Source organism: Arachis hypogaea, chromosome 15 (assembly GCF_003086295.3).
Source record: "Arachis hypogaea cultivar Tifrunner chromosome 15, arahy.Tifrunner.gnm2.J5K5, whole genome shotgun sequence".
NCBI classification, from domain to species: domain Eukaryota; kingdom Viridiplantae; phylum Streptophyta; class Magnoliopsida; order Fabales; family Fabaceae; genus Arachis; species Arachis hypogaea.
Genome location: NC_092050.1, coordinates 86,399,742 through 86,414,833, shown reverse-complemented (window position 1 = coordinate 86,414,833; position 15,092 = coordinate 86,399,742). Strand labels below are relative to the sequence as shown.

The 15,092-nt window shown below is 39.2% G+C and overlaps 1 non-coding gene across 1 annotated transcript; it reads right to left on the bottom strand.

Annotated features, from left to right (window-relative positions):
* Positions 1-1,621: 1,621 nt before the first annotated feature.
* On the bottom strand, positions 1,622-1,728 carry LOC112752322 (small nucleolar RNA R71). Its single transcript, XR_003176765.1, has one exon. It is a non-coding gene; the product is annotated as a small nucleolar RNA R71 (small nucleolar RNA).
* Between the last annotated feature and the right edge of the window lie 13,364 nt (positions 1,729-15,092).

Sequence of the window (15,092 nt, the reverse complement as noted above, 5' to 3'; positions counted from 1 at the left end):
AGAAAGCTTTCAATCTTCATCCAATTGGGTAGTTGTCTTGGAAAAGAAGCTATTCATACTTGGATCTCTTCGAAACCTTGGAAGAGGAATGAAGAGATCCTGCTAGAAATGCTTTCTCATGTTGGACCAAATTGGGGTTTGGACGGATATAGTGACATATAATTCTCCCAATGCTTTGATTTGGAAATACATGTGGTATAATCAGTGACCATACTTCATCTCTTCTTATGAGCAATTAGACCAAGGAATTGGCTATTGATCAAGAATTGAGAGATTGAATTACCAAGGAATTAGAATTCAATCACTTAAGATTGCCAAGGAGATCAATGAATGCATTGATTGAGGAAGAGATGAAAATGAACTTGATCCGGAGAATACAACATCTCCTGAGCCCAATGAACTCCCCATTTCTGATCTTACCCATTCTCTTTACTTTCTGCCTTTTACTTTTATGTTCATCCTTCCCATTCCCCATTTAAGATTCTGCAATTTACTTTCCGTCATTTATATTCAGTTCTTTATTTCCAGCAATTACATTTTCTGCCATTTACTTTTCCACAATTTAATTTCCTGTAATTCTCAAATCAAATTCTGCTTAGCTCAACTAGAACATTCTTCTGATTAAAGTTGCTTGACCAATCAATCCCTGTGGGATTTGACCTCACTCTATTGTAATTTTTTACTTGACGACAATTTGGTATACTTGCCGAGGGAAAATTGTTGAGAGACAAGTTTCCGTGCATCAAGTTTATGGCGCTGTTGCCGGGGATTGATTTTGTATCAACAATGATTAAATCGGTGGATAACTAGATTGAGCATTTTTCTTTTGTTTGATTTAATTTCTGTTTGATTGATTTACTTTCAGTTTCAGTTATTTTCTTCCCTTTACCCCTACCCGTTTGTGGTGTTCTCTTATTTGTTACAATTCGATTCACTAACCCACTAACTGTTTAATAAACTGCATCACTCACACTAACAGTATTTTTAACAAGAATACTCTCTATCTCCCTTTTGCTTTGGCCTTGTTGGTTGTATGACAGGTAGAAGAAGTGGGGCTTCAACCTCTTTTAATTCTGAACCTGAGAGGACCTTCCTTAGATTAAGGAGGGAAGCAAGAGGAAATAGAGTTGTTTGTGCTGAGAAAGAGGAAGAGTACTTTGAACTAGGCATGGATGAGAATATGGAGAATCATCATGAAGAAGAAGCTCACAACCATGGCAGAGAAGGTCCAGTGCATCATGCTGAGCAAGAGAGAAGAGTTCTAGGATCTTACATAAATCCAAACCCAGGAAACTGTAGAAGTAGCATCCAAAAGCAAACCATACATGCCAATAACTTTGAACTAAAGCCACAGCTCATCACCCTTGTTCAGAACAACTGTTCATTCGGAGGAAGTGTCCAAGAAGACCCCAATCAACATCTAACCACATTCCTAAGGATATGTGATATTGTGAAGTCTAATGGTGTTCATCCCGACACCTATAGATTGTTTTTGTTCCTCTTCTCACTCAAGGACAAAGCATCTAAATGGCTGGAATCCTTCCCGAAGGAGAGTTTAAAAACCTGGGAGGATGTGGTGAACAAATTCTTGGCGAGATTCTATCCTCCTCAAAAGATCAACAGGTTGAGAGCTGAGGTACAAACCTTCAGGCAATAAGATGGTAAAACTCTATATGAAGCATGGGAGAGGTTTAAGGACTTGACAAGAAGGTGCCCACCAGATATGTTCAATGAATGGGTGTAGTTACACATTTTCTATGAAGTTCTTTCTTACGAATCAAAGAAGGAAGTAGACCACTCATCTGGGGGATCTCTGAACAAGAAGAAGACCATCGAAGAAGCCATAGATGTCATTGAGACTGTAGCTGAGAATGACTACTTCTATGCTTCTAAAAGAGGCAACACTAGAGGAGTGATGGAGCTAAACAACGTGGATGCATTGCTGGCTCAAAATAAGATGATTACCAAGCAGTTGGCTGACCTTACCAAGAAGATGGAGAGGAACCAAGTAGCAGCAATCACCACCTCATCAGCAGCTCAAGAAGGAGTGAATGCAGAGACAGAGGGTGATCACGAACACGCCAACTACATTGGAAATTCACCTTGGCAGACTCATGATCCATACTCCAAAACTTATAATCCTGGTTGGAGGAACCACCCAAACTTTGGGTGGGAAAATCAACAAGATCAAGGCCAAGATCAGAGACGTCACAACCCCAACAACAGTACAGCTCACCAACATTCCACACAGAGATCATATCAGCACCCATCTAACAACATATCTCAACACCCATACCAAAGCCAAAATGGCCCTACTCATCCCTCCAACCTTAACTCACCATCATCCGAAGATAGACTCTCAAGGATTGAGACCCTACTTGAGGGTATATGTAAGGAAATTCAAGATAATAAGGTGTTCAAGGAGGAGGTGCGAGCCAATATTAAGAACCAGGGAGACACCATCAAGAGGCTGGAGTTTCAAGTGGGATACATCTCTGAGAAGATTCTGAAACCTACTGATAGCTTCCCAAGTGACACAGAGAAAAACCCGAGAGGTGAAGCAAAGAAAGTAAGATGGGAAGATTGCAAGATGGTTACTATAAGTGATAAGGGGATTGAGGAAGAGCTGAACAAACCATTGGAACAACCTGGAGATACCTCAGCAGAGAAACAAGAAGAGGGTCACCAAGAAACCAAAACTACACAGAAGGAGATTCTGAACTTCTATGCACCCTTTCCACAAAGACTCAAGGGTGGTGTAAAAAAGAGAATATGCTCAAAATTCCTCGACATGTTTGCATCCCTTCATCTGAACATACCATTCATCAAGGCTCTCCAACAAATGCCCTCATACATTAAGTACATGAAGGAGCTGCTGACCAGGAAAAGCTCACTCAAGGGAGGGCAAACAATAGTGATGAATAAGGAGTGCAGTGCTCTTATACAACCAGAGTTGCCTACAAAATGGAAGGAACCAGGGAGTTTTCACATTCCCTGTGCCATAGGAGACACACTGATTGATAAGGGACTCTGTGATCTAAGAGCAAGCATTAATTTAATGCCTCTATCTCTCATGAAGAAGCTGCAGATCAATGAGCTAATGCCCACAGATGTAGTCATCAGGCTGGCTGACAAAACTCAAAAACAAGCAGTAGGAGTGGTTGAAAATGTGTTGGTGAAGGTTGGGAATTACTTCCTTCCCACAGACTTTGTCATATTGGAAATGGAAGAGAGTCACCTTCACCCAATCATATTGGGAAGACCATTCCTAGCTACAGCCAGAGCGCTCATAGATGTGGAGCGAGGAGAGCTAATACTGAGGATACATGATGAACAACTCGCATTCAATGTCTTCAAACCCTCATAAGAAGCAGATCAGGAAAACAAGGAACCAAGAGGAGAGCAGGACAAGGCACTGGTGGAAGAAACAAGTATTGAAACACAAGCTGTACACGTGGGAATCCCTTTGGTTGATGAGCAAGACAGTCAGTAGTTGTCACAGCTAAAGGAAAACCAGGATGAACCTAAACCACCAGAGTCATATGAGACCAGCAATAAAATTTCATGGGAAAAAGAGGCCACAAAGAGCATGGCAACATCAAAAGAAACAAAGAAGAAGGCACCAAGGAGATGGAGGAACAAGAAGATCCCCACAGAGAATTTCTCTCCAGGGGATAAAGTGATCTCAGCTTATTTCCCAATTATCCCACCTCATCTCCCCACCATCCCATCTCAGCTACCTAAAGTTTTCACCATCAACAGAATTCTCTCCTTAGAACATGTGGAGATTCTTGATGAAGCCAATGGAGATAGATTTACTGCGAGGGGGAAGATTTGAAGCATTACCAACCACCCTGACAAAGTCAAAACGTCAAGCTAGTGACGCTAAAGAAGCGCTTCATGGGAGGCAACTCATGTTTTATATGCTTTTAAAGTAGTTAATAATGCAAGGTTCATAAATTCCAAATCAACTTTGACACATACTTGAATGAATCTTTTTATGCAGCACATAGTGAAGAACAAGTTTGGTGTTCAAGGCATACTAAGAGAGCATAAATGCAATTCATATCATGTCACTCTTAGAGCCTTGAACAAAACTTTGTACACCACATGGCCACAAACTAAGTTTGGTGTCACCAATGTTGCATACATGGACAATCAAATAGTCAGTTGGTTTGCATTCATGAATGGCATTTAGTTAGTTAAAAAAAAACTTTAAAAAGTAGTTATCCCATTTTTTTAATTTTGCTGCCGCTATCCACAAATTCATTAATCACATTCCTTTTGTAGGAGAATTGATGGGACAATTGAAGGAGGAAGGGTTCGGCCACTTCAAAAGAAGAGGACTATACACGTGTCTTCAAGGGGAATGCATTGGGAAATGTTGCCATGCAACATTGAAATAATGACACGCTTGGAAATCGAACCAACCCCATCATAAAGTTGATGATCCTTGTGCTCATCCCATGCTAAACCCCATCCGCTCATCATACACCCACTCCATCAATCCACACCTTTCATTCACTCACCACCTCCCTATATAAGTGGTTCTTATTCCGTACCCCCTTCACATTCTAATCCCATTCTCTGTACTTCCCATTTTCGGCACCCAACTCCTTTTACCCCATCAAAAGCACTCTCACCCACTCCCTTAACTACACCCCATCTTAATCGGCCGAAGTCCATCATTAACCAATAATTCTCAACACCTTCCCATCTCAAAAATCACTTATGGCATCATCAAGCTCTAAAAGAAGAAAGGGGAAGGAGCCTATGGAGCAGCGCCCTTTTGATTAAAAGAAGTTTAGAACCTTTCACCATGCATTTCAATATGGGTGGATGGCTGATAAGGAGATCATATACGAGCTAGGCTTTCAAGTCAGAAAAATGGAGTGCCCTGAAATCACAGAGAATGTGGAAAAGAGAGGATGGGAGCTCCTCACTGATCCGGTCACAAAAGTAAACGCAACTCTTGTAAGAGAGTTTTACGCAAATGCAGTCAGGTATGATAAGGTAGATGAGTCCTATACAAGCTTTGTAAGAGGGGTGACCATGGATTTTAGTCCCATGAGCATCATGAGGGCATTAAAACTACGAACCATACCATTTGCAGAAGAAAGCTATCACTCCAGAATAGATAGTAGTCCCAATTGTAACCAAATAGTGCAAGATATTTGCATGCAAGGAGCTGATTGGGTACGAGATCCTCAGGGGAAGCCCAAGTTCATCAAGAGAGGGGACCTCACTCCTGAAGCAAAGGGGTGGTTCGAAATTGTAAGGAGATCCATCCTCCCCGCCGGGAATAACTCAGAGGTGAATCTTAAGAGAGCAACAATGGTGCAATGTATACTTAAGGAGGGAGAGATCAAGGTTCATGAACTCATAGCCCAAGGCATTAGGAAGATGGCTGAGAAAAGCGATTCTGGAGGAAGGTTAGGCTACCCCAGCACTATTTTCCGTCTGTGTGACAGGACTGGGGTGGTGTTCGAGGATGAGAACCCCGGGTGGATAAAAGTGGGCATCCCAATTACTGTTCGACGGATGCATGCTGTTGCATCTCCCCTACCTCAACGAAAGCCAAGAAAGAGGCCAGCCCATCAAGTGGTAGAAGGATAAAACCTAGAGGAGAAAGCCCCTTTGGACATGCACCAACTACAGGAAACTATTGATGACTTATCTAGACAATACTTGGAAAATCAAGGGGCACAGAAAGAGCTTCAACTACAGTTGATGGACCGTCAAGAAGAATCACTCTCTAGATGGATGAATCAACAGGGGGAGTGGCAAAAGCAAATGATGGAGTAGCAACTGGAACAAGGGAAACAATGGGGTGAATCCTTCCACAGGTTGGAACAAAGGCAGGATCAACAACAAGAAGCCATCCAAAAGCTAATCAACATCCAAGCACATCAAGGTGCACACATACATGAAATGCATCGGAAACAATTAGAACAGGCAGAACTCTTCGATGAATACAGGGCGTTCTCAGAAGGAGTTTACATGAACGAGACTGGACATCATGTGAACACTCAAGCCAGGCTCGGATATTTAGTTGGACAACTGCCTATACTGCATCTGGAAATCACAAGATATGAAGAAGTGAAGGATGAATTAGCACGAGAAGAAAGAAAGAGGGTAGAAAAGAGTCATGAATCAGTAAGGAAGGCACTTGAGGATTGGGAAAAAGCCAGACTGGCACGGATACAAGAAAACACAAGTGGACACAAAGAGGACAAATAAGAGGGAGAGCATGAGCACCCCCATGAGTAAAAAGTGGTGGAGTTCCCTCATTGTCCTATCTTTTTCAAGTTTTAAATAAGGAAAATCATGTATGAAATAGAACATGTTTCCATGGTAGTTTAGGATTTTCAATTCTGCCTTTAAGTTTGCATTGCTTAGGTCTATGCTTGCTAGTCTAATGTCACTGCTGCATTTTCACCTTGCTCACTTGTATGCTTGTCCTTTAAGTCAAATAAAAAAAGAGAATGTTATGAGAAAAACTAGAGTGATGTTCAATTTGTGGAGTAAGTTCTTGATCTTGTGGTGTAGTAATTACTTAGCTAAGTTGGTTCACCAACAAGGTAGGAAGGCAACTATCTGTCTTGAATTATATGCTTGAAACAAACCCCATGAGACTAGCTAAATAACAAGATCCTAATAAGAAAAAGGGAAAGAAAAATGAAAGTTGAGAAATAAAGAAAAAGAGTAAGAAATAAGGCTAGGCATCAAGGGTTGAATCTTGAGGCATGTGTCTGTGGTGCTCCTATGTAAAGGATATGCTTGGATGAATAAGCTCTCAGGGGTGCCTTATCACTTGGTAACTTGGGTTAACTAACTCGGGATTATCAGCTGAAAGTCCACTATCAAGAGTAACCTTTGCTATAGAACACTTAGTAACCCAAAGAGGTGCTGGATACCAAGGTCTCAAGTAAGAAAATAACAAACCATGTGCCTGTGGTGTGTATGTATGGGGGAAAGAGACTTGAGGGAGTAAGTCCTTAGGGGTGTCTTAACACCCAGCACCTTGGACCAACTGGTTCGGGAGTGCTGGCTGAAAGCTTATCTTAAAGAGTCGCCCTCTCACAAAGCACCTAGTCTAGGAACACAATTAAACCTTGAAAAGACAAAGGGATCAATGAATAAAAGTCTCATAGGGTGCAATCAAGTTGCTATGCATGAAACCCCATAAAACCAAGGATATGACTTCCACAATAATGACTCATTTCTCTTGTCATTTCATTCATCATTCTCATGTTCCAGTACTTGCTTAGGGACAAGCAAGCTTTAAGTTTGGTGTTGTGATGCCAGGGCATTTTGGCCAGTTTTACTGACCTTTTCTTTACTGTTTTAGGATAGTTTCATGCATTTTCTTAGTTAATAAGTAAGTTTTGGGTAGATAATCACTTACATCTTGATTCAAGCAAACATTGTAAATTTTATATGATTTTATGAGAATTATGCATGAATTGACTGATAAAATGGATGATGCATGATCTCATGAGTTAGAACCTAGCTTTGATGCACTTTACTTGCTTGATTTCAAGACAAAGGAAGCAAGGAAGATGCACGTTAATAGTCACGTTAGTTAGACTAACGTGACCATTATAGTGGAATGGGAGCCAGCTTGGAACGTTAATGAGAAAAGTGATCGCCAATAATGCTTTCGAAAGCCATCATAGCCCATGTTAGTTGCCACGTTAACTACATTAACATGGAAGCTAACGTGGAGGAGAAGTAACGCTCCAACGTTAATGGTAAAAGTGAATACCACTAACGTTGGAAAAAGGGGCACACTTAGCCACATTAAGAGTCACGTTAATTACATTAACGTGAACTCTAACGTGGAAGGAACAAAGAAGTGCCAACGTTAGTGACACTCACCTTTGTCACTAACGTTGGACCAAGCCACTATTAGCCATGTTAGTTGCCACGTTAATTACATTAACGTGGAAGCTAACGTGGAGGAAAGAAATGATGAGCCAACGTTAGTGACACTCACCTTTGTCACTAACGTTGGAGATGGCAATCACCACCACGTTAGTGGCCACGTTAACACAATTAACGTGAGGCACTAATGTGAGAAGGGGCGTTTGCAGCGTTAGTGACAAAGGTAAGTGTCACTAACGCTCTCGAAGCTGAGGCATGCCCACGTTAAGGGTCACGTTAGCTACACTAACGTGGACTCTAATGTAGGGAGGAAGGGCAACAAGAAAACGTTATTGGAAAAGGTGAATGCCAATAACGTTTGTGAAGGACCAAGAGGCAACGTTAGTGGTCACGTTAGTGCCACTAACGTTGAAGTTAAAGTGGACCATCTTGGGTTAGGAACATTAGTGAAAAAGGTGATCGTCACTAATGTCCTCAAACCCACATTTTCACTCAACGTTAACACCACTAACGTCCTAACTAACATCCATGCCTAACTCACACTTTCTCTGCAAGCTAAGCTGAGCCCACTGAAGACTGCAACTGCTTCAACTAAAGATCCAAGGGCCCATATCCAAGACTTAAAGAGCCAACTAGAAGATCAGAAGAGTAGTATATATATGAGTAGTTTTGAACTAGTAAGGGAGCTTTTGGCATTGGGAGAACTACTCTCTGTATAATTTTACTTTCTCTACAACTTCTAGTTTTACTTTTAGAATGTATTTTCCATCTTTTCTTTCCATTCCCATAGCTATGAACAACTAAACCCCTTTCATTGGGTTAGGAAGCTCTGTTGTAATTTGATGGATCAATAATAGTTTTCATTATTCTTCTACTTTTTTTTCTCTTGATTTTACTAGAAAGCTTTCAATCTTTATCCAATTGGGTAGTTGTCTTGGAAAAGAAGCTATTCATACTTGGATCTCTTCGGAACCTTGGAAGAGGAATGAAAAGATCATGCTAGAAATGCTTTCTCATGTTAGACCAAATTGGGGTTTGGACGGATATAGTGACATATAATTCTCCCAATGGTTTGATTTGGAAATACATGTGGTATAATCAGTGACCATACTTCATCTCTTCTCATGAGCAATTAGACCAAGGAATTGGCTATTGATCAAGAATTGAGAGATTGAATTACCAAGGAATTGGAATTTAATCACTTAAGATTGCCAAGGAGATCAATGAATGCATTGATTGAGGAAGAGATGAAAATGAACTTGATCCGGAGAATACAACATCTCCTGAGCCCAATGAACTCCCCATTTCTGATCTTACCCACTCTCTTTACTTTCTGCCATTTACTTTTATGTTCATCCTTCCCATTCCCCATTTAAGATTCTGCAATTTACTTTCTGTCATTTATATTCAGTTCTTTATTTCCAACAATTACATTTTCTGCCATTTACTTTTCCGCAATTTAATTTCTTGCAATTCTCAAATCAAATTCTGCTTAGCTCAACTAGAACATTCCTCTAATTAAAGTTGCTTGACCAATCAATCCCTATGGGATTCGACCTTACTCTATTGTGAGTTTTTACTTGACGACAATTCGGTATACTTGCCGAGGGAAAATTGTTGAGAGACAAGTTTCCGTGCATCAGTCAACCGATGCTGCATGTTCTTCTCCCACTTTCGTTTTTGCTTGTGATGATTCATCCTGAACATAGAAAACAGGAGATAATAAGACAAGTAAATGCACAAGCAAGGAAGCATGGATTGTTGGAATGAGGTAAATCACTAGAATTGGGTGAGTGAATTGGTGTGACAATAATGAAAAATAAGTATGTGGGTCCTAACTTGCATGCAGTTTAGAACTCACACCCTAGTATTTAAAAATCATGTCACAATTATACAAAAGAAAACATGCACTTCACTCATTCTAGTGTGCTTGAGATACTTTAAAAGACTTGTAGGCTAAAACAACCCAACGAGTAGTGAATAAGTATAAAAGCATTCAGGCAGAAATCAAGCAATTGTGAAATTGGATAATGCATGGACATTGATTGATGTGTAGGTAGACTTAGTGAACAGAATGGTATATGAAACTCACACAACAATCAATGATACATATTGAAGTTGTTGCAACACCTAAGTGACATAGAGGTGAAACACATGGATGCTATGGAACTTAGGAAAAAAGGATATAGAAGTCAAAAATCAATCACATAGCAAGCATGGTCCACAAAGCTTGAAAAGCTCCAAAATATGTCACTAGGTAAGCTTTCGATCCAATTTCACACCCACACTCTCAATGCATGAAATAGGTGATATGAACAAAGGGTCAACCATAAACAAGCATCACCTAAAAAAATGCAATGATAATATACAATTGCCTAACAATAGATGATGAATGCATGGTGGCCAAAACATGCAATTCAAAGAGTTAAGATGCATGAAGGCAATGTGACATTCACTTGGTGCTCACAAATGTTAAACATGTAAACACAAAACCAAGTGATAAAATGTAACGACCCAATTTTTAATATGTCTAGATCATATCGGAAACTGAGCACTACCAATTTGTCTTCCTAATTATTATCTATTATTTATCATATGAGCCTAATTCGTTGTTAAAAGCGTAGTTAATTTGTGAGGTGTATTTTTTTTTGAAAATGTTTGGATTAATAGACAGAATCATTTATAATCAATTCACAAATAATAACAGATAAAACAGTTATAAACAACTACACATAAATACATCACAAGTAGTTGACAACATTCGGTGATTCAGCCTTTATTAGAATATAGACTGTTAGTTAGAACACCCCTAGATATAGCTAAACAATATCTATATACATGTATATACATACAACATGACAGGTCCTGACCTGTTCAAGAGGTCCCTAAGCTGGCACCTAGGCTAGCCTAGACTCTATACTTACCTAGTCCCTCTAAACTACTAAAGCGAGGGAAAGTACGTTCTAGGTCTTCAAAACTCAAGTCAGGTGGAACGTTATCAAAAGATAGAACATCATCTGCTACTCCTCTGCACGATCAGACTTTTCCATAGGGCGTCTCTCTAGTACCTCATGAAGTAGCCACACAATAGGAATCTCGTACACAGGATTTAGGTTAAAGTGCGCATACGAATGGGGTACAGATGTTGGCTGGTCTCACAGTATATACATATAATCAGAGAACGATATTCACCCTAGACTCAGAAGACTATCTAGAGCAGAATCCTCTTCTTGCGAACGGCCATTAGCGAACTATGGTAAGGTACTCTTACTTCCATCTGAAGGGGGAAGGAAGAGAGAAGGGGTAAGAACTAGGGAGTTCTTAGTAAGGTCGGGGTTATTAGTTACGTTCATTAATTCTATATTGTTTAGCAGGCTATTTGCAGAATACAAAGAAGCAGTAATTAGAAAACACAGATAAGTAGAGATGATAGAAAAAACAGATAGCAGAATACAAACAGAAGAATACAAGAAAATAACACAAGCGCAGAGAATGGATTACAAACAAGGAAAGCATACATTCATACCACAATCATAACAAAGGAAATGCGCATCCAAGTATGATGCATGTCTAGCCCTAGCGCAGGTAATGAACTCATTTGTCGGTTTCTACCCACTCCCGACGTAACCCGAAGCAGCTGAAACGGGTATGATTTTCCAGTCAGCATAGGTATAGTTCTCACTAACCGACGTATGCATCATATCCTCTGTAAGCAAACTCTGCCTTACAGGTGGCGGCATTCCAACCGTGTATGAAATCATATTCTCTGTAAGCAAACTCTGCCTTACAGGTGGCGGCATTCCAACCGTGTATGAAATCATATTCTCTGTAAGTAATCCTTGCCTTACAGGTGCGGCATTCTAGCCGTGTATGAATTAATATCCTCTGCAAGTGATCCCAGGTTATCAGTTGCAGGTACAGCTCTCAATAGCTGTGTAACACTGGAAAACGTTCTGTGGTCGTACCACTATCTATCTGACTGCCTTCACGCAGTAGATCATTACATAATCATTCTCATTATCATCATTCATCATCATTCTCATTATTCATCATCATTTTCACATTCTAATGCAGTAACTCTTTCTTTCTCTGTTCAATCATACTGTACAAACTTTACATCTTTCACTTTTACAATATCCTGGCTCAAACCATTTCTCTTTATCATGTTATTCTTTTCTCTTTGTATCTCTTTACTTTACTCTGGTTACTCTGTGCTCTGTGTTACTTTATTCTGCTCTGATTTCTCTGTTTAACATGTGTATTTAAAGCTTATGTAAATTTCGGTATGAATAGTTAGCCTGTCCCAGGTATAGGTTCATTAAGTCTATACTGAAACAGTTTAACTTTTCATATAAAACCTAACCCTAGTCGCAACTCAAGTACTAACTAAGTTGCCCTAGTTCGTTCACTAGTCTCTGTCTGTTTTTCTGTCATTAAAATTTTACAGACTTTTTCTTTGGTTTTTATCTTTTCTTTAACTTTTTATTTTTTCTTTATCTTTGCCTCACTATCATGTTATTACCACTCCCTAAGTGTTTTATGAAGGTAATTATGAGATTCTGGACTTAAAGTTGTCTTTCTAAAGCTTTTACAGAAAACTGCCTTTTTCGTATTATTTTATTATTTTTACTAAAATATTATTTTTAATTAAATATTATTATTTAATATTCTATTATTATTTTAATACTAAATTTTCGAAAATTACCTTGCCTTTACCTTTTAACCTTTAAAATTAACTTTTTACCCCAGTAACTTTTAATATTTCTACTTTAACAACCCTAACTTTCAGAAATTACAAAATAACCCCTCAAACACCAAAATATTTACTTCCTTGCCCTTTTATGGATCAAAAAGGTATTCTTTATTGTTCTTCACCACACTCAAAGTGTTCTTCATGTTCTTCGTATATTCTTCAAATTCTTTCTCTGTTTTTACCCGTTTTTCAGTCTTTTCAGCAACCGATTTTTACCAAAATTCAAAATAAATTCCCATCCACTAAAACCCCATCTTTTCTACATGATTTTAACACAAATTGAAACCTAATTTAGGGCCTAGGGTTTCATTTACCAGCTGCTCCAAGAACACACATTCATAGCTTGAATTTCATCAAATTTCATCAAAATTTCACCAAAATTTCAACAAGAATTACTCATACAAACAATCAATTTCAAGCACAGCCAAACCATATCATAATCACACAACTCAAACACAATCAATCAAGATTAAATTCGTCAATCCCTACCTGGTTTTGCTGCTCCTAATTCGGTTAAACTTTCAAGTGGTCCTTAAGCACTTTTTCCTCCTAAATCACATCAAGAACAACTTTAAATCCAAAAACTCTCAACTGACCAAATCTCACTCAGTATGTTATGAAGAGATATCTCACCTTAGACTTGCTGGAAATTCACGTTTCTTGGCCCTCAAGTCAAGTTAAGCATGATTCCAAAGGAAGAACATCAAGAAAACACATGTTTTGCATGGTTTTCCTTGAAAACGGAATTGAAATGGGAGGGAGACAGCCATCTCACCTTATTTTCATCCTTGATAAGTTACATGTATATGTAGAGGAAGAAGAGAGGATCATTTTGGTGATATCGGAGTTTTGATTTGAGTTTTAGTTCAGAAGAAATCAAGCTTTGAAGATTAAGTGTTCATGAAAGTTTCTCTCTTTTCTCTCTTGTTATTTTTGGCCAAAATGATGAAATGAGACAGACTTGGAGGTCTTGGGGGTGTAAGGTGAGTTGTGATTGGTTGGCTTGGAGGTGGATTAAAATAATATTAAAATATCTCTGGTGTACAACTACTAAAACTAGGTGTATCGGAACACTCGTAAAAACATCTCTAAAAATTATTTTCTGAACTACTATTATAAATGACACTAGTAACATGTTTATTATGAGAATAGAACATGTATAATGATGCCTTAGCATTGCTAAATTCCTCAGAGAGTGCTGGTGCTAAGCTGCACCAGTAAATTATAAACCCGGTTAAACCGATTTTCTGTTTTTAACAAAAACAAACCAGGTAACCTTATAATGTCATTCAAGAATTTTCTAATACTAATACAATGATAATATTATACTATTATCTCTCTTCTCTCATGAATCGAGTCCGGTTCGTCAAACAGACACTATTTACAAAAATCAGAATCAAAACTGCCAACCGATACGGTTCAAAAACAAGGTTCTTCACGATTGCATTATCGAGCTTGCCTCAGAGGAGGTTCTAACTTAAGGATGACATAATGATAATGAGGATTGAGATGCTTGATGATATAACAGAGGTGTTCCATATGCCAGGGCATTTTGGCCAGTTTTACTGACCTTTTCTTTACTATTTTAGGGTAGTTTCATGCATTTTCTTAGGAAATAAGCAAGTTTTGGGTAGAATTTCACTTCACTTACATCTTGATTGAAGCAAACATTGTGAACTTTGCATGATTTCATGAGAATTATGCATGAATTAAATGACAAATTGGATGATGCATGTCTCATAACTTGGATTAGAACTTTGATGCACTCTACTGCTTGATTTCAGGACAAAAGAAGCAAGGAAGAACCACGTTAACAGCCACGTTAGTCTAACTAACGTGACCACTAACGTGGAAAGGGAGCTAGCTTGCAACGTTAATGAGAAAAGTAATCGCCAATAACGTCCTCGAAGCCGTCATAGCCCACGTTAAGAGTCACGTTAACTAAGTTAACGTGAACTCTAACGTGGAAGAAGAAAATGAAGCCAACATTAGTGACACTCACCTTTGTCACTAACATTGGACCAAGCTTATATTGGCCACGTTAAGAGCAACGTTAACTCAATTAACGTGGACTCTAATGTGGGGAAGCAAAAGAATGGCCAACGTTAGTGACACTCACCTTTGTCACTAACGTTGGACTAAGCCACTTTGAGCCACGTTAGTTGCCACGTTAACTTAGTTAACGTGGACTCTAACGTGGAGGGAGCAAAGAATCGCCAACGTTAGTGACACCCACTTTTGTCACTAACGTTGGAATGAGCCACTATGAGCAACGTTAACTCCCACGTTAACTTAGTTAACGTGGAAGCTAACGTGGAGGAAAGAATGATGAGCCAACGTTAGTGACACTCACCTTTGTCACTAACGTTGGAGATGGCTATCACTACCACGTTAACCTAGTTAACGTGAACTCTAACGTGGGAAGTAGGGGCGTTTTAGAACGTTAGTGACA